This window comes from Schistocerca cancellata, chromosome 6, assembly GCF_023864275.1.
Source record: "Schistocerca cancellata isolate TAMUIC-IGC-003103 chromosome 6, iqSchCanc2.1, whole genome shotgun sequence".
Classification (NCBI taxonomy): domain Eukaryota; kingdom Metazoa; phylum Arthropoda; class Insecta; order Orthoptera; family Acrididae; genus Schistocerca; species Schistocerca cancellata.
In genome coordinates this window covers 509,980,244-510,001,169 of record NC_064631.1, presented here as the reverse complement: position 1 = coordinate 510,001,169, position 20,926 = coordinate 509,980,244, and the positions used below count along the sequence as shown (strand labels likewise).

The 20,926-nt window shown below is 45.0% G+C and overlaps 1 protein-coding gene across 1 annotated transcript in view; it reads right to left on the bottom strand.

The window, feature by feature from the left end:
• Positions 1–20,926, bottom strand: part of LOC126088406 (uncharacterized) — a 992,980-nt gene that overhangs the window by 96,883 nt on the left and 875,171 nt on the right. The window lies entirely within an intron of this gene.

Below are 20,926 nucleotides of genomic sequence, written 5' to 3'. Positions count from 1 at the left end.
GTACCATAAATTGAGGCCATCCGTTAAGATTGTCTCCCAGTCCACTTACGAATTAGTTCATACCAGTTTAATGCTATTAAGGGGGTTGGACAATTATATGGAAACATCGTGAATATAATGCATTACCGTACGTAATGTTGTTGTTGTTGTCTTCAGTTTGATGCAGCTCTCCATGTTACTCTATCCTGTGCAAGCCTCTTCATCTCACAGTACTTACTGCAACCTACATCCTTCTGAATCTGCTTAGTATATTCGTCTCTTGGTCTCCCTCTACGATTTTTACCCTCCACAAACGACTTCCTGACACTTAAATCTATACTCGATGTTAACAAATTACTCTTCTTCAGAAACGCTTTCCTTGCCATTATGAGTCTACATTTTATATCCTCTCTACTTCGACCATCATAAGTTATTTTACTCCCCAAATAGCAAAACTCTACTACTTTAAGTGTCTTATTTCCTAATCTAATTCCCTCAGCATCACCCGACTTAATTCGACTACATCCCATTATACTTGTTTTGATTTTGTTGATGTTCGTCTTATATCCTCCTTTCAAGACACTATCCATTCCGTTCAACTTCTCTTCAGAGTCCTTTGCTCTCTCTGACAGAATTACAATGTCGTCGGCGAACCTTAAAGTTTTTATTTCTTCTCCGTGGATTTCAATACCTACACCGAACTTTTATTTTGTTCCCTTTACTGCTTGCTCAATATACAGATTGAATAACATTGGGGAGAGGCTACAACCCTGTCTCACTCCATTTCCAACCGCTGCTTTCCTTTCATGCCCCTCGACTCTTATAACTGCCATGTGGTTTCTGTACAAATTGTAAAGAGCCTTTCGCTCCCTGTAATTTACTCCTGCCACCTTTAGAATTTGAAAGAGAGTATTCCAGTCAACGTTGTCAAGAGCTTTCTCTAAGTCTACAAATGCTGGAAATGTAGGTTTGCCTTTCCTTAATCTATTTTCTAAGATAAGTCGTAGAGTCAGTATTGCCTCACGTGTTCCAATATTTCTGCGGAATCCAAACTGATCTTCGCCGAGGTCGGCTTCTACCAGTTTTTCCATTCGTCTGTAAAGAATTCGCGTTAGTATTTTCCAGTTGTGACTTATTAAACTGATAGTTCGGTAATTTTCACGTCTGTCAACACCTGCTTTTTTGTGATTGGAATTATTATATTCTTCTTGAAGTCTGAGGGTATTTCGCCTGTCTCATACATCTAGCTCACCAGACGGTAGAGTTTTGTCATGACTGGCTATCCCAAGGCTGTTAGTAGGTCCAATGGAATGTTGTCTACTCTGGGGGCCTTGTTTCGACTCAGGTCTTTCAGTGCTCTGTCAAACTCTTCACGCAGTATCGTATCTCCCATTTCATCTTCATCTACATCCTCTCCCATTTCCATAATATTGTCCTCAAGTACATCGCCCTTGTATAGACCTTCTATATACTCCTTCCACCTTTCTGCGTTCCCTTCTTTGCTTAGAACTGGGTTTCCATCAACGCGCTTGATATTCATAGAAGTGGCTCTCTTTTCTCCAAAGTTCTCTTTAATTTTCCTGTAGGTAATATGGTGTAGGAAACTCACTAGCATTCAAAACAACTTCCAAAGGATAAACAAAGGTCCTGTTTGGTTTTCAGAGGAATGTTGTACCGTTATTCCTGAAAGCAGTGGAAAGTTCACGTAAGGATGATGGAGGTGGACAGTGGTCACGCCCCCGTCTTTCCAAAGCACACCAGAAAAGTTCAAAATATTGACAAGGTGTAAGGGATCCGTGATCCGACGAACATAGATGCTAGTATCCGACACCCAGGTCGATAGCAGACAGGAGTCGATTGTCGAGCGCTGAAGGAGGCAGTGAACCTAGTGTCGAGTGCGTGGTAGTGTTACTGCAGAGATGGCCAAGAATGGTGGTCGAGTTAGTAGTAAACGGTAAATTCACCGGAGTATGACTAATGAGCGCACCGCGGGACTGCTACGGTCGCAGGTTCGAATCCTGCCTCGGGCATGGGTGTGTGTGACGTCCTTAGGTTAGTTAGGTTTAAGTAGTTCTAAGTTCTAGGGGACTTATGACCTAAGATATTGAGTCCCATAGTGCTCAGAGCCATTTGAACCATTTGACTAATGAGCGCGGCCCCCTGACCGTCGAGGAATGGACCCTCATCGATACCGATTCGCGAGTGATATGAAACCTAAAGTGACAAGTGCCGAATTACGTGTTTCGCGTCAACCGCGTCGGCCAGCAACAACCATAGATTGCAGTGCGGGTTGTTGTGAATGTTAACCACCATCATTGCGTGTGATGAAGTACTTAAAAGCCACAATCAATAAAAGATATAACCATAATTAAGCGTGTAAGGCGAAGGTATCATCTGCCTCAGAATTTGTGTGTTATTATAGAAAATACATGTCAGTTTGTACATCGCAACCTTTATGGTCTTTTATGATAGACAGACTTTCAATGAATAACTAATCCGTCTCAGAACCCCCGAAACCACAACATGAAAACCGATAGCCTTCATCCATCAAGCACACGGTCATATAATAATTAATTGTTTTGGTGGCTTTGGTAATCACACAAAACGCAATAAAGGAATTTAAACGGGGGTGTTTCAAAGAGGAGCCTCGATACTGTAAATCACGGATTTTGATGCGCTTCAAATATGTTGTAGAGGCACTTACCTTGAGTACCTGGCTATACGGATTTTTAGCGACGGATCTTTTGAGAGAGGCGATTTTGAAGTTCATTGCGCGCTTTGTATACCCGTAAGATTACACATATTCCGAGCAAGTCAGCGTAGCGCAACGGTAAAGGGTCACGGCTACCACGCTGGAGGTACCGTGTTCGAACCCTGCTGCCATATGTTTTTTTTTTATGTATGCAAGAACCGCCCGGAAAATTTGGTCTTAATGTTAAAAACGAGTAGACGAATTAACTGGGAAATACAGAAATCCGGGAAGTTCACGAAACTGGTGTACGAAGAATTTTTGGGTACTGTAATTCTTCCGTACCTGGGACAGAAATTTTTTTATACATTATCGATTCATGGGGAGGGCAAACCGGTTCAACTTTATACGATCATCTACACACTGATGAAAGGGAAGCGAACACCTGCACCCTAAAAGTAGTTCCACCAGACTGCCTTCCATATTGCCAGCCCTGCGATGTTTATTTTTACCGACAGATGAAAATCTTCACGAAAATTATTCAGAATGCTCCCGAATTGATGAAAGACAATAGAGAGATCGCTTCTACGGAAGATTTGATAAAATTACATTCGCTAATCCTACATAAATTCAGCACACCTAATTTTGAAAGAATGATTAGATACGAATGATTCGCATAGAAATTAGCGGATGAAAGACAAATCTTTTTGAATGCAAAAGAATTGCATTTCCTGGTATCGCTCATGAAGATACCGTGCGCCGCAAGACGGTTGCTTTCATAAAATGCGCGTGGTGCTGCGAAAATTTGTGCTTCGATTTTTTTCTATGATAAGTGTTACACACAATATTGTTGTGGCACATCAAGCAATGTGGACGATGAAAAATAAGATGTTGTTATACTGAATGACAGAAAAAATTAATAACTGAATATATCTTTATAATTTCGCACACCTTACAATGCTTTTCATATTCTTTGAAATAAAATTGAAAGTCGATTTTGAAAAAAAAGTACAAGAGCAAGATTCGAACACGGTACCTCCACCGCGGTAGCCGTGATCTTTACCGCTTTGCTACGCTGAATTGCTCGGAATATATGTAATGTTACGGATATACAAAGTGCGCAATGAACTTCAAAATCGATTTTCTCAAAAACCAAGCCCCGTCGCTAAAAAACCGGATAGCCAGGTACTCATGGTAGGTGCTTGCAGCGCATCAAAATCCGTGATTTACGGTATGGAGGGTCCTCTTGTGAGATCTGCTGAGTGTGGTGGCCAGCGAAGATGCGACAGTTCATCTTCTTACTCACAAAACGAGTCCTTTACGGTGCGACATGTGTGAACAGCGGACTGTCGTCTTTGATTCCAGTCTTGGGGAATAAACATTGTAAAATGGGATGGACTGTATCGGCCAAAGTGACCACACACCCCTTCGCAGCAACGAGGCTTTGCAGAGTAAGCATAGATCCCCTGGAATATGGCAATATTCCTGCTCAAATCATCACCGAATGCCGCAATGTTTCGATACAGATGCGTTAAGCTCAGCCAGGTTGAAAACAGAGCGAAGCAAGACTCATGTGACCAAATGACTTTCTTCTATTGCCCGACATTCCAACTTTTTAGGCTTCGACATCATGTTTCCCTGTTACTGGCTTCCAGTTGCTTGCTTACGGAGTTCCCTTCGTGTCGCTTTGGTGCTGGCCCTTGTTTGGGTTCGCAAGAGCGACACTCAGTTCTGCAATCACCTTTGAAGCTGTCGTCCTCTTATTTCTCGTCACAGTGCTCTTCAGTGACCATCTGTCACGATCACATAACACATAGTTTCGTGCACATTGTGACTTAGCTGGTGATCTTTTCCTGCTTTTCCTGCACGCAGTGTAAATATTCGATAAGGTGCCTGCTGAAACACTTCGGTTCCCTTGGTTACAAGTACCAACCATTTTCCAAGTTAGAATTCTCTTAGACACGATAAAATGCTCTCACTACAACACAGGACACTGTTCAGGCCCCGAGCGGCGCTTGCAGCGTATTTAGGACATTACACTTGTGCTCTTAGTGGGCAAATACAACAGTGAAACTTGTAGCTATGCTGGGATCTGCATTTAAGTTCAAGCATGCATATCTCGCTGTTTTCCCATATTTTTGTCCAAGTCTTGTATGTAAAACAAGGAGACTCACTTTTTATGCGTCTTGTGCTGAGAAACTTATTGTGACTGTGAGTCGCAACGCCTGCACGTTAGCCTTCCCTCAAACAAAGCCAGCTGTACAGCACGGCGCCAACCCAGGCGAAAAGAATCCACCTACAACTTGTAGCGTCTTATTGTAGGGGTCGTTAACAGATTGGAACAATATTTCACGGGGCTCATCACATGGAAGAAATAGTGCGGAGCTTAGTATTAATGCACATCAGTAAATAAGTCGCGTCCTGGGCTTAACTTAGGTATGATCGGCCGATCACCGTGCAGCGTGGCGTGCCCTCTCACAGTCCAGTCGGCCGCCCCGTTTACGACCACTCTGGCCATCAAGGACAGACATCCGACGACGACAACTTAGGCTACAAATACGGCACCTTCTGGTACGACGCAATCGGAAAACATAACAGAGCCTGGCCCCAGGCTGCTGCTGGTCAGCACGCGTGCTCCTAGATGAGATCCAGATCGGGAATCAGGCAACATACCGTGGGCAGGACTGTCAGTTTAGAACCTTACACTCCACCCGGCGACAACATTTATCCTCTGCCGACCACTGACGACCTGCAAATCACGGAAGAAGACAGCAGGGGCCGCGACCAATAAGCGAGGGACATTGCCGTCAGGCGTGGACTGAAAACGCCTGAAGTGGACAATTACGACTTGTCAGGTGAGGATCGCAGGCGGGCCCGCCCCCAACAGTCATCACACCATAAAGGCAATGTACAACCATTCCAAGAGGTTCGCCACAAGAGGACGGGAAAAAAAATCAGAAAAATTTACCAGAACTTAAACATTCCTACAAGCGCCAGCACCTGATTCCCACATCAAACCAATTTTACCCGTTTCCAGTAGGGGGTGAACAGGTGGGAGTGATGGCGCAACCAGCCGCAGAGGAAACCCTTCTGTGAGCAACCACAGCCGCCGCAAGTTCCAGCAGTGAAGGCGCCACCAACCACTATTAAATGTACAGGGAAATATCGCTCCTTGAAATCGGAGGTCAAGAAGCTATGGAGGATCAACGCAAAGCGCTATACTTCTTCCAGCAGAGAAAATCCCGTTTTTCACTCACCAACCAAGCATGGGAAAATCTCTAAAAGTGGTGATCAAATACCTACCGGTGGAGATTACAGCCAAAGAAAGGAAACGGAGCTGCATGCCAGAGGATTCCCCCAAACAACTGTCCACCAATTAAAGTCTAGAGATGAGAAAACTACACAGTTGGTGGTCAGCCCGTCTCCCTGCCTGCAGGACCAACAAGTGAGTAGATCTACGACGTTCGCCATACAATGGACACTCGAATCAAGGTGGAAACATATCGAGCTCGGGACGTTCCTCCACGATGCAAGCGCTGCCTCAATTTTTTTCACATAGCTAATTATTGTGCGCCGCATGCCAGATGCGTTCGGTGTGGGGCCAACTATCAACCGCATCCTGTATCCGGTCACGCATTTAAACGCCGTAGTGCCCAAACCGTAATGGTGATCATCCGGCTACCTACAGAGGCTGCCCTACGTTTCAACAAACCATTTACGCATATATCGCTCAGGGGCAGGCTGTCCCAGCAAAGGGGCAGCAAGCCACTAAACTTCCAACACTACTGACAGTTGTCGATACCAAGACATTTCCTTCATTGTCACAACGACAGCGTCCTGCTTTGACATCATCCACCTCCAGCCGCGTCCCGCGGGGCCGTCAAACAACTGCAACTCAGTCGTCCGATTCCCGGCGGGGTCAGGGATTTTCTCTGCCTCGTGATGGCTGGGTGTTGTGTGATGTCCTTAGGTTAGTTAGGTTTAAGTAGTTCTATGTTCTAGGGGACTGATGACCATAGATGTTAAGTCCCATAGTGCTCAGAGCCATTTTTTTGCAACTCAGTCTAGCATCCAAGCCCCCATGGATGGTACCGACCTATCACGACTTTTCACTTCATTGTTTCTCTGCAACAATGGGAAATCTTCACGACCATCAAGGATACTCTACAAAAATTCAAATACACAACAAAAAACCTTATAAAACTCTTGATCCTCTTCGAGGGAGCAATGTCTCTGTTTGCCCCCAGTCACGACCTGTGAAGTTGTCTGGATCAGAGACCTCTTACATGCATTTTCAATCTTAATGGAATTTTTCGTCAAAAATTGGAACTGGAAAAATTTATACATCGACATTCTGCTGATAACTAAATCACATCTCCGTCCGACTCAGACGTTTAAACTAAAAGTTCTGGCAGGTTACAGAACACAGGGCAAATGGTCATGGGGACAGGACGGCCATGTTTATCAAAAACTCAGTGGCTCATGCGCACACTTGAGGACACTGGAATCACGATATCCACATTTTACGGGATTATTTACATCTTCATTGCTTACCTAAGTCCTCAGAGGCCCTTTGAAGAGAGTGACTTACGGCTCATTTTCGACCGGTTCCCTGACTTGTTGTTGGGTGGCGACTTAAACGCCGGAAACTTCATCTGGCATTCTCGACGTACAAATCCACTTGGGATACGTATTTACAGTATGGAGGGATGCATGGTGGTTGTAACCTTTGGACCAGAAGACCCGGCGCACAGTCCAGCACATCCACCCTATAGCCCGGATGGTCGGAATATCGTAATGCTCAAGAACTTGTGACTAGATCTTGAATTGGGTACATTCAGCGACCTTACATCTGACCATCGTCCCGTACTTGGTGTGCTGTCTGAGGGCCTGGACTGCTTGCCAACAACACTGTCTATCACCAACTAATTGGGACCAGTTTGGGCGGTGGCTCAACGACCTCTCGAACATGTGTATCTTTTTGTCATAGAATCAATGTGTGGTTTGTGAATGGTAGTGTAGTCATTTCAGTACTGAGAGGTTTGGTGCGTGCCGAAAGTTTAGTTGGAAGAAGCGTCCCTGTTTACACTGACGACTGACAACAAACATCGCTCTCTCTCTCGAGATATACCAACTTCAGTACCAGTTTCAGTATTATGCACTCCTTCTCCTGAACTGAGTTGCAGCAGAACTATTAGACTGCAGTTTGTCTTACTCAAAAACATTCAGATTGCGGCGGCGCGGTTTTTTCCGTCCCTTTACGACGTACCTGCACATACCTGTGAACATTGTCTCAGCAGATCATCATTAGGAAAGCCGAGTGAAACCCACTGTACTTCGACGTGAACCCGGCTGCAATTTAAGTCACTAATCTACGTTTCGGGAGAAACACGAAATGAACGTTTGGAAATTTTGTCCTCAATTAATATATTCTGAAACTTAGGTGAACAAGTATCACTGCCAAGCCCGTGCTAGTCTTAACACATTCACTCACAATCCCTTTCGCTCACGTTAGCAAGTGTATGGTGTTGCATTTCCCGTAAACGTAATAGCTATAAAAATACTGATTGTTTTTGATCGATAATGCTCGCCAAATATTAAGGCTGTCGGTACCAAATGCAGTCACAGTAAAATCTATACAGAGAAAATTTTAGTAACTGTAGAGGCGTAAGTATTTATATAATCGATGGAAAAACAATAAGGAAAAATCTTTTCAAAATCAAAATACCAGTGTGGTAGACTTGCATTTGCAAAACATAACAATGAGTTGGTTGGAACCGTCAAGCGTTGATTATTTGGATGCCGCCCGTGAATGCGGAACATTTTATTACAAGTAATACGTTGATTACAGTAGACGAAATTAATGACATCTCAAGGAAAAGGAATATTTTAAATGAAAGTAGTACGTATAGTACACACGCAGATGCCGACAGGTGTAGGCCAGAAGTAACTAGGGAAGATAAGCAAGCCTTATTTCGAGCCTCAAGAGAAACTCTAACAGACATGAACGCAATGAAAACAAACATAAATTCAAAAATGTCGGGTTTAGAGACCAATTTGAATACAGCAAATTCAAAAATGTAGAGTTTAAAAACAATACAGGCGGACATGACTAACATGAAAGCAGACATGACCACAGTAAAGTCCGAGATCGGGAAAGTAAATACACACATGACAAACATATCAGGCGAAGAAAAAATTAGCGCACAGAACTCAATAATCTGGATACGTAGTATACACAGTAGATTTCGCAAATCTCCACGGAGATGGGCAGGAAAATTAACGGACAAGTACAAACTTCAGTTCACAATATGAGTGAGAAATTAAAAGGTGCAGTAGAAGAAAAATTTGTAACACTCACACGCACGATTGGACAGGAGCTATGCGGAATCACAGAAACTAAGGATAATTTACAGGTAATGCAAAAGGATACGCAGGTTAACATAGATAGTGTACAATCAGAAGTAGCGAAGCTGCATTTGTTCTGTGACTGCTCGCCAGAAAAAAGTGGAGACGGGATTACTTAAGTTAAAACATAAAAGAATCAACTCAGACATTGTGCAACTTTACTAAACAGTAAAGGATAATACAGAAGATGAAAAAACAACGTTCACGGAAAAATGCGTATGCGAACAGCGTACTCATGTGGAAGCGGCAAAGGAAGTAACGGGAGACAAAAAAGAAGAAACTTTAAAACGTGTAGAACATGATATGAAACAGGTAGAACAAAAAGGTTAATGGATGAAATAGTTAGCAAACAAAGTACGGTAATATCATCGCCTGGGGGCGGTAAGCGGAGCTATAAATGGCCGTCCGCCGGTGAGAGAGATCAGTGGTGCGGACAGCTACCCACGCGGGCTAGCGCATGCCAACGCGCGATGCGAGCAACGGGCAAAACTTTTATAAGAGAGATATGTCATCACCGCATGTAAATACTGTTCGGTCCTGCTAAACAGCGTTATTAATGGACGAGAGTTTTTATGAGACATCGACAGTTTCCTGTATTTTCGTATGAAACAAAGCGAACGCACTCGGTGGTGTATGTCCGAGACTTTAGGAATGTACTGCCTAGGACTTGGACAGAAGTTCAATAGGTCAAATATGTGGTAGTACACACAGAAGGCGGCGCCCTTTTGTGGGATACAGAGATGTTGGAACTCTGCGAGACATATGACCAATTTGAGAATGCATTATTAGATAAATACTGGTCAACAGCTATCCAGGAGAGATTAAGACAAGAGTTATTATAACATCCAAAATTCGGGGGGCTAAGAAACTATTTTGAAACATATCTGAACAAGACCTGCTACTGGATTAATCCGATATATCATGTCGGTGTATTGATAATCTTAAAGAACAAATTGCCTGCAAATGTTAGGGAAAATTTAGTATCCATTCCCGAATATGATCTCGAGTTATTTCTCTCAGTGCTCCGCTGAATAGGTCTGATTCATGAGGACGGGAAAGGCATGCCTAGTTATCATAACGGTAATGAACACAACTCAAATGGGAGGAACAAGTACGGTAGCGGTAATGGCTTTGAAAAATATAATGGTTATGTGCGTATGAATGAATGGCATCCTTATGCACCGTCACGCCACAACGGAAATCCGTACAGCCGGCCGCGGTGGCCGTGCGGTTCTAGGCGCTCCAGTCCGGAGCCGCGCTGTTGCTACGGTCGCAGGTTCGAATCCTGCCTCGGGCATGGGTGTGTGTGATGTCCTTAGGTTAGTTAGTTTTAGGTGGTTCTAAGTTCTAGGGGACTGATGACCACAGCAGTTGAGTCCCATAGTGCTCAGAGCCATTTGAACCAAATCCGTACAATCTGTTTATCTATCAGTTACAGAATTACCGAAGGTACGAACATAAATTTCAGCCCCATCGGTAAGCCAATGGCCTAGATAGGAGAAATTCGAGAGTAAACTTTGATATTAGACGACAAGGAAATGCAATTTACCAGGATCGGAAGGTGGAACACAGGGATCAAAGAGAGAACTGTCACCTGGACAGTTAAACCGAAACAACCGGGATACGAACTGGAGAGCAAGCGAACGTGAACATAATAGAAGTGACTGCATAAAATGAAACAATACCTTTACCGCCATCTGGAAATAACAATACTCGGACATGACTAGAGGCAGAAGGTAATGAACTGTGATGTTTTGGTTTGTGGGGCGCTCAACTGCGTGGTTATCAGCGCCCGTACAATTATCCAATCTTTGCTCAGTCCAATTTCGCCACTTTCCTGGATGATGATGAAATGATGAGGACAACACAAACACCCAGTCATCTCGAGGTAGGTGAAAATCCCTGACCCCGCCGGGAATCGAACCCGGGACCCCGTGCTCGGGAAGCGAGAACGCTACCGCGAGACCACGAGCGGCGGACAAGGTAATGAACTGCCAGTGTGCCACAGTAATAATATTAGCGACATAAACACTAACACGAACAGAAATAAAAAAGAGGAAGTTGACACTGAAACAAGCTTACACATACAGCTTATCTGTAACCTATTGCCGGCCGCGGTGTCCGTGCGGTTCTGGCGCTGCAGTCCCGAACCGCGGGACTGCTACGGTCGCAGGTTCGAATCCTGCCTCGGGCATGGGTGTGTGTGATGTCCTTAGGTTAGTTAGGTTTAAGTAGTTCTAAGTTCTAGGGGATTTATGACCTAAGATGTTGAGTCCCATAGTGCTCAGAGCCATTTGAAACATTTTTTTGTAACCTATTTTTAAAGTGTGATTAGAAAGAAGAAATGAAAGAATATTTCAGAGCCGTGTGTCGGCTCTCAACATATATTGCGCTGTTAAGATTGTTCTGAGTCCTTCCATTCCATCGTTAACTGATTCTTTCATATTGTTCGTTATGATGCGTACGATTCTGTTGAGATTCGCCTCTGGGGGCGTGTCTGGTCTTCGAGTCGTTGCTTCCTGTTAGCCTTGTGTAAGGTAATAAGATCTTTGGGGAGATGGTCGGTTGGTTGCCTAGCGGTGACGAGTCGGTCGGTCGGTTTTTAAAATCGGCAATTAGAGAATGTCGTGCGAGGAGACCGCAGCGTGGCGTGGCGGTGGAGAGTTGGCTGTTGTTCCGAGAAGCTGCGTGGTCTATCCTGGCGGTGCGAGACTTGTGGGACGAGTTGACGGGACAAGGCTGTAAGCTCTTGCTGTGAACACCCGGGGGCCACGGCTGTGGTTCCGAGTCATTACTTGGTGGGAGCGGCAACGGATGTCTTTAAATTTTCCGTCTGGAGGCGGGAATGATGGACTAGTAACTCGCCTAACCTGAGGAGTGGTATTTCGCCGCCGTGGGTGCAGAGAAGACGAGGGCTCCGGTGACAGAGCGCGTGGCTGCGTGACTGTGCCCAGTTGGGTATGATGGCGACGTGCACACGGTCGGGTGTGAGGAACCTTTGCTTCGGAGTTCACCTGCTGTTTCCCTGATAAACTGCTAGTTAAGTTGGTTAAAGGTTTAGATGTTAATTGAAGAATTTTGGTTTGTGCAACCAGCGTCTTTTGTGCCTTGTGGCCTCCTGCGTTCGGGTTTCCTGTCCCTGTAACCGGTGTATTTATAGACAGTGATCTTTTCCGCTTCTTATTAGTACTGCGCGGTAGGAAGTGTATTTTTGGGCAGGGATTACTGTTTAAGATTACATTTTTTTTCTACCTTGTGGCCTCCTGCGTTCGGATTTCCTGTCCCTGTCGCCGGTGTAATTATAGACAGTGATCTTTTGACTTCTTATTAGTACTTCCTAGGAGGAGGTGTATTTTTGTGCAGGGATTATGGTTCCTGATTTGATTCCTCCTCCTCCGCTGGCCTCGCGTGAGGTCGATGTGATTGCTCAATGTGAGGCGTTGTGGGTCTGTTAGTCCGCTTCTAGCCTGATCATCCTTCGGGAGAAAATTGTGGCCACCCTTACATCCGGTCGGTTAATTATTTCTATCGCAGGACATTTTGGTGGCAGGACATGGTATTAAAGTTGTTAGTTATTGTAAAATGTTAAAAATAGTTCAAATGGCTCTGAGCGCTATGGGACTTAACTACTGAGGTCATCAGTCCCCTAGAACTTAGAACTACTTAAACCTAACCTAACCTGTACAGAAACCAATATTACGAGCAAACTGAAGGTGTAGCTATGGGCAGCCCACTGTCCCCTGTGGTTGCCAACATGTTTATGGAGAGTTCTGAGGAGAGGGCATTGGAGACAGCCACATTTAAACCCACATGCTTCTTTGGGTATGTGGATGACACCTTCGTGATCTGGCCACATGGGATGGACAGTCTCAATGAGTTTCTTGAACATCTTAACTCATGCCACCCTAATATCAAGTTCACCATGGAACTGGAGAAGAATGGCCAGCTGCCATTTCTGGATGTACTAGTCCAGAGGAAAGCAGATGGATCAATTGGCCACAGTGTGTACCGAAAACCAGAACACACTAATTTATATCTGCAGGCCAGCAGCTGTCACCGCCCTGCACAGAAGAATGGGGTTCTGAAGACTTTGGTCCACAGAGCACGTGCCCTGTCAGACCAAGAGAATCTACCTATACAGATAGAACGCCTCAAAACAGTTTTTTCCAAGAATGGATACATGGACAGACAAATTGAGAGGGCACTCCAACCAGCCACTATACCACAGGTTCCTGAAGAAGACCAAGATGAAGCAAAGAAGGTGGCATATCTGCCCTATGCTGGCTCTATTTCTGCCAGAGTCAGTAGGATCCTCCGTAAACACAATATCAAGTGTGTTTTCTGTCCATCCAACAAGATCGGGGGACTGCTGGGGAGTGTCAAAGACGACCTGGGGTTACGAAAACCAGGGATTTACAATATACCTTGTCAATGTGGCATGTCCTACATTGGCCAGACGACCAGAACTGTGGAGATCAGGTACAAAGAACATCAGAGGCACATTAGATTAAGACAGGTGACTAAGTCAGCCATTGCTGAACACTGTCTAGAACTAGATCATGCCATGAAGTATGAGGATACAAAGATTCTAGCACAAACACCCAGATTTTGGGACAGTGTTATAAGAGAATCGATAGAAATTAAAATGGCTGACGATCTTATGAACCTTGATACAGGGTACCAGCTAAGCAGAGCCTGGGATCCGGCTCTGGAATTGTTAAAGGAGCAACGGGGCCAGCTGCAACACTACACAAACAGAAGAACCAGAGACATGGAGATGGAAAACGAGCCCCTGACGGACTGCCAGGCGCACCAGACCGAAGATGGAACACCCAGAAGTGGGACTGGTGGGCGCGGACCGTAGAGGGAACATCCAGAGCCGCAGCGGACGGAAAACGGAGCGGCAACGCTCCAACAGGTCGTGGTGAGCGGGCGCGGACCGCAGGGGGAACGCTTGGTACCCCAGACCGTAGATGAAACCCCCAGGAGCGGGTTTGGTGGGCGCGGACCGCAGAGGGAACACCTAGAACCGCAGGGGACGGAAAACGGAGCAGCAACGCTCCAGCAGGTCGCAGGGAATGGGCGTGGACCACAGAGGAAGCGCCTGCAACCATTGGTGGAGGGGAAAGGCCATAGGCATAAATAATGGACCAGGTCCACTCGAGGAGCAGTCTCAGGTCGCACCTAATGAAGGTCACGAGCTATGTGACCGAAATATCGTGCAAGTACGACGCTGATATCTGGCAGAACACCCGACAACCCAAGATGTCATTAGATCGCCAGGAAAGAGTTACATTAAAGTCACTGCGATTCAAATATATAAGAAACTATCAGCCTCGATTGTGGTAATAAAACCAACCTTTACCTAGGTTTCAACCCAAATAATTGAGCCTTCTTCAGACGATACCATATACCAAAATGTCACGTGCTGATTCCAATCAGGTGGTCTTTCCACATACGGTGCTTACTTAATGTGGCACATATGGTTTTTAAATAATTAAGGTGCCCACATCTATCCCATAGACAGTAGTCATGTAAGTGATTACTAGCCCACGAGCGGTGAAATGGAGCCTCAGGTGACAAGATTAAGTTTAGCTGGCCCGTCTCGACCTTTTGGGATTTAATTCCCTTTACATTTATTTGTAATTGTAATCTAGAGATTTTGTGGCATGCAGATGGGCATATTAGTAGCTATCTTTTATTTCTTTTTAATTCTTCTCTGTGAGGAACATGCCGTTTTCCCATGTCAAGTGTCCATTAAATTTTCCTACGTGTCTTTTCGGGTCAAACACGTTTTATCATACCATATCTATTTAACAATAGCCTTTAACATAAGAGGCGATAATTCTCTTTTGTAGCGCATAGTGAAACTGACTTCTGTCTGTCGACAGAGTATAAGGGCGATGAAAGGGCGTTGCAGGTCCTTTCACGCAATTACCATATTTTTTACACGTAAAACATAATTTGACCTATGCTGGTCATCTGCTATTACATGGCGATCAAGTGGCGTTGTTCGTTAACTCACGCATTATTTTTAGTAATAAGATAAAAAATTAATCTTGATAACATTCTTCATTCAGTGTGTGCCAGCAGTAAGAAGTATATCTAAATCAACTGATAAAAACACCTACTCTACCATCTGTGTACAGGTTAACCGAGACTATTGCATTATGGCATTTACATACTACAGTTTCTCTGTTTTGTGTCCTATGTCATCTTACATTAATAACGATGGGTGCGTTATGCAGCATTCGTTGTGAAAGGGTCGATATATTCTAATAGTGTAAGTCGGGGTAGTGTGTTCGAACTTATATAAATCCATGCATAGTTTGTTACATTTTAGTCATAACCTGATGCAGAGGCTTTATGTTTAAGATTTTCAACCTTTCAATAAGTTATTTGTTTTAAGATATAACTGCGTTGATCTTTTATCTCTGACAGTCATGGTCCCAGTTAAACATGCACAATGTTCCCCGCCATGTTGATTTGCAGCGCATTATCTAGTCCTACTTAGTTTCACGTGAGCTCCCGAGGCCCACCGCTCGGCGTCCATGGAGACGAGGCGCACGCCAGAGCATAAGTCTTAGTGTTGACTTAGTACTTATGTAACGCATTTTTAGGTCCGGCCTTCGTGGTCTCGCGGTAGCGTTCTCGCTTCCCGAGCACGGGGTCCCGGGTTCGGTTCCTGGCGGGATCAGGAATTTTTCCTGTCTCGAGATGACTGGGTGTTGTTGCGTCGTCTTCCTCATCATCATTCATTCCCATTACGGTCGGAGGAAGGCAACGGCAAACCACCTCCATTACGACCTTGCCTAGTAAGGCGGTGCGGGTCTCCCGCATCGTTCCCCTACGCTCTGTAAAGAAGCATGGGACTTCATTTCCATTTTTTCCAACGCATTTTTAAAATGTAACTACGCCTATTCAGGATGTTTTAGTTTTATTTCCAGACCATGCCCTCTTAGATAAATTATAGATTCAGGTATATCTTTTGAAGAAGGCTCAATTATTTGGGCTGAAACCTAGGTAAAGGTTGGTTTCATCACCGCAATCGAGGCTGATAGTTTATTATATATTAGATTATCACGATTTCTGATTGGGGTGCAATGTTGAAAGTACAATCACTGGGATTCATGTTGGTCTTTTTGACGTTAGAAGCGTCGGGAATTAGTTATTAACAGAGTTTGTGATTATCGCACGCGCTCGATGGAATTTAACTCAGTGGAACGGGCAAGCCACTCCACTCGCCGAATATCCTCTCCTTCTATGTGCTCCTCCATTTGCGCTATTCGATGCGGTCGCGCAGTGTCATCCATAAACATGAAGTCAGGGCCTGAAGGACCGTTGAAAGAACGCATTGTCACAACAACGTTGACTGGTGTACGTTTCGTGTTCAAAGATTTGCAGGTCAGGTGACATATGCAACATTAAGCCTCCCCACACCATTACACCTGGGCCACCAACACTGTCGAGTAAGACAAATATCCTGAGGTTGCTACGAAGTCCCATTTCTCGCCTTATGAGGGTCCGTTCAGTATTATAGAACATGACCATTTTGGTGGTCCAGATGTATCGTTGGCTCAAATGGCTCTGAGCACTATGCGACTTAACTTCTGAGGTCATCAGTCGCCTAGAACTTAGAACTAATTAAACCTAACTAACCTAAGGACATCACACACATCCATGCCCGAGGCAGCATTCGAACCTGCGACCGTAGCGGTCACTCGGCTCCAGACTGTAGCGCCTAGAACCGCTCGGCCACACCGGCCGGCATATATCGTTGTTTGGGCACACTGACCTCGAGATCTTTGAACAGGGAACACTCACCGGTAAACGCTATGGTGACAATGTACTCCTTTGATCATAGAATGATGGCTTTCACGACCGGATGACTTAGCTGCTAGCAAACCTTTCGGGATGTAAGGTCTTGGTCCAAGAAACTCTTCTGTTCCTGAAGTTCCGTCCAAGACTGCGCTGGACATCCTCGGACGCCTTGCATCCCGAAAGTTTTAACAGCAGCAACGTACTCCTTTCGAATGTACGTCTTTTGAGGGGTGTATTCCACCGTGAGTTCACTTTTATGGATGACAATGCGCGACCGCATCGAACAGCGGAGGTAGAGGAGTTCTTGGAGTCAGAGGGTATTCGGCGAAAGACCTGGGCTGCCTGTCCAAACGATTTAAATCCATAGAGCACATGTGGGTGTTGTGGGGACGTATTGCACCACACCCACATGCACCAACGACCACGCAGCGGTTGTCGAGCGTGCTGGTGGAGAAATGGAGCGCCCCGAAACAAGAACTCACCACTGTGGGCAGTGTGGAGGTACGTTGCAGAGCTTGCATTGCCGTCCATGGTTATCACACAACCTCTTAAAACCACGCCCCGCCGCTTGTAATGTCCCGGACACCATGTTGACTATGAATATTGTGTTTGAATGAAAGTGACATTCCTGTTCTTCTTTTTGCGTATTTCTTTCAGTTACGTTCTGTTCTAAGCTGTAGCAATTCTTTCTGTGTGTGGCACATCATCGCGGTACACTACTTGGCAGTGACACATCACGTGAAAGTTTAGTACACCAACGTATATTTAAAGGAACACGCTGGGTGCTCCCTCTTCCCCGCCAACACTGTGGTGTTTAATGACGTAATTTTTTACATAAAATTCCATTTCTCCATTTTTAGGAACAATGATAACTGTGAAAAAACTTGCTCTCGTTATTGTGTTCAAATGGTTCAAATGGCTCTGAGCAGTATGGGACTTAACATCTATGGTCATCAGTCCCCTAGAACTTAGAACTACTTAAACCTAACTAACCTAAGGACATCACACAACACCCAGCCATCACGAGGCAGAGAAAATCCCTGACCCCGCCGGGAATCGAAACCGGGAACCCGGGCGTGGGAAGCGAGAACGCTACAGCACGACCACGAGATGCGGGCTCGTTACTGTGTAATAAGCCAACTAACACAAACGGTAGAACCTGCACTATGTGATCAAAATCAGCCGTCTCAAATTAGGTGCCAGGCACGCCATATCAGCGACCTCAGTAGTCATTAGACACCGTGAGAGAGCTGAATGGGGCGCTCCGCGGAACTCAGGGATTTCGAACGTGGTCAGGTGATTGGGGGTCACTTGTGTCATACGTCTGTCCGCGAGATTTTGACACTCTTAAACATCCCTAGGTCCATTGTTTCCGATGTGATAGTGAAATGGAAACGTGAAGGGACACATATAAAACAAAAGCGTACAGGCCGACCTCGTCTGTTGACTGACAGAGACCGCCCACAGTTGAAGAGGGTCGTAATGTGTAATAGGCAGACATCTGTCCGGACTATCACACAGATTTTCCAAACCGCATCAGGATCAACTGCAAGTACTGTGGCAGTTAGGCGAGAGGTAAGAATACTTGTATTTCATGGTCGAGCGGCTGCTCATAAGTCACACATCACGCCGGTAAATGCCAAACGACGCCTCGCATGGTGTAAGGAGCGTAAACATTGGACGATTGAACAGTGGAAAAACGTTGTGTGGAGTGGCGAATCGCGGTACACAATATGGTGGTCCGATGGCAGGCTATGGATATGAGGAATGCCAGGTGAACGTCATCTGCCAGCACGTGTAGTGAGAACAATAAAATGCGCAGGCTTTGGTGTTATGATGTGGTCGTGTTTTTCATGAAGGGGTCTTGCACCCCTTGTTGCTTTGCGTGGCATTATCATAGCACAGGTCTACATTGATGTTTTAAGCACCTTCTTGCTTCCCAGAGAGCAACCCGGGGATGGCGATTGAATCTTTGAACACGATCGAGCACCTGTTCATAATGCACGGCCTGTGGCGGAGTGGTTACACGACAATACCATCCCTGTAAATGGGCTGGCCTGCACAGAGGCCTGACCTGAATCCAATAGAACACCCTTGGGACGTTTTGGAACGGCAACATCGTGCCAGGCTTCACCGAGCGGCATTGATACCTTTCCTCAATGCAGCGCTCCGTGAAGAATGGGCTACCATTCCCCAAGAAACCTTCCAGCACCTGGTTGAACGTATGGCTGCAGAGTGGAAGCTCCCATCAAGGCTAAGGGCGGACCAAAACCATACTGAATTGCAGCATTACCGATGGAGCACACAACGAACTTGTAGGTCATTTTCAGTGAGGTGTCGGGATACTTGATCACATAGTGTATTGCTAAATCGGAGAAGTGTGTTATGTTAACGGGTTTGCGATAATCCGTACAGTTATTTCTCAGCGTAAGACTGCTGGAATAGGAAACCGAATGGGTCAAATAATCTACAAGAATTCTGCAAAAAAATTAGTATAGGAGAAAACTCAACTGGAAAAAGGAATAAACTGTGGGCGATATACAACTGCCACTGACTCAGAATGAAACAAGAAACGAGAAAACGGAGTGGGGCGACTGTGTAAAAACAGAAAGAGTTGCTTAGTAGATTCTGGTTGAATATCAAAGCGAGAAGTACGACTAAACTTGGAAAATGGTTCTGATTGTTAACAAGTAGTTCACTAGGGTTAAGTTCTGAAGTAAAAACTAAGTGTTTTCTCTGACTATCCTAAACGAGGAAACCGATAACGATTTCGAATACAGTGTTGATATCTTAGGGTAATTGAACGAATTTTCAAGTATGTGAAAAGAACTTATTCACCATTTCTCTGGAATAACCTACACACAAGAACCCAGCGAAACAGTTTCTTCAGCCACATTTCATTTTAATCGTTTAGTAAAGTAACGTCCACTTATGATCCTTTTCAACATTATTACTCGTATTGTACCTCATGCGCTTTAATAGATCTTTCAGGCATGAACAATCATTTACGATATTAAAATATGAGCTATTTCAGCAACACATTACAGGTATTTTGCTGTTGGTTTACAACAGTGGTACTTAAAATGTCACATATATATCTCTAAAGCTCTGGACGGCTGGTGCTAATAACAGCACAGTTCTGAATTGTACCGTCTCAATAGATAGTTTGAATCATAGTTTTCTTCAAGTGAAGTAAGCGATCACAAGCCATTGTAGCATAGAAGGATTGTAAATGTTTAGAAATGTTACGCATATGATTAAATAGCTTTTTTCTGGAGATTCTGATCATTATTTTAATTCCCCCGTTACAAGATATAGGCTTGTAACGAGGATAGCTGGGTGGTGGGCCTGCCGCCTTCAGATATCCCAGCACACTTGTTTTTCTTCTGAGGTTGTCTCCCTTAGATAGTTGCCTTCACTGCAGCTATGGGTCCATAATTCCAGGTTTCGTAGGGTGTCTTTCCGTGTGTTTCATCGACGTTATCTCTACAGGAGCTCCCTGCCCGACTATGTTGTGGTCTGCTTTTGGTCTAACTCCTTCACAAGAGACCTGTTTGGCTTGAGCGGCCCAGGTCGGGAACTTGTGCTCGCACCAGCAAAGCCCTCTGGGCCATAGCAGAGTGCACGAAGCTCCTCGCCACGCTAAGCTGGCAGTCTTCGAGGCGTAATTTCAGGCAGAACGTTGGGAAAGACACTCCACAGAGATACCCTATTCATGTTGTATAGGGTCATGGCAACACCAGCACTGCTTTACGTATGCGAAAACCGGACCCTTAAGAAGAGAGAGGAAAAGAGAATAGATGTATGAGTAACTAACTTCCTTACTGACGTGACTGTACGAACTTCAATGGAAGAAAGAGAATGATGACATCCGAGATGAATCTAATGCGCATAACATAGCTGACGCAATTAAACAATGCCAGTTAAAATGGAAAGACATAAACTGCATGCCTGGTGACAGAATTACTAAAACAATACAACCCAAAAGGCAAAAAATTTTCTGGAGAACGATTATGAGGTGGCTTGATC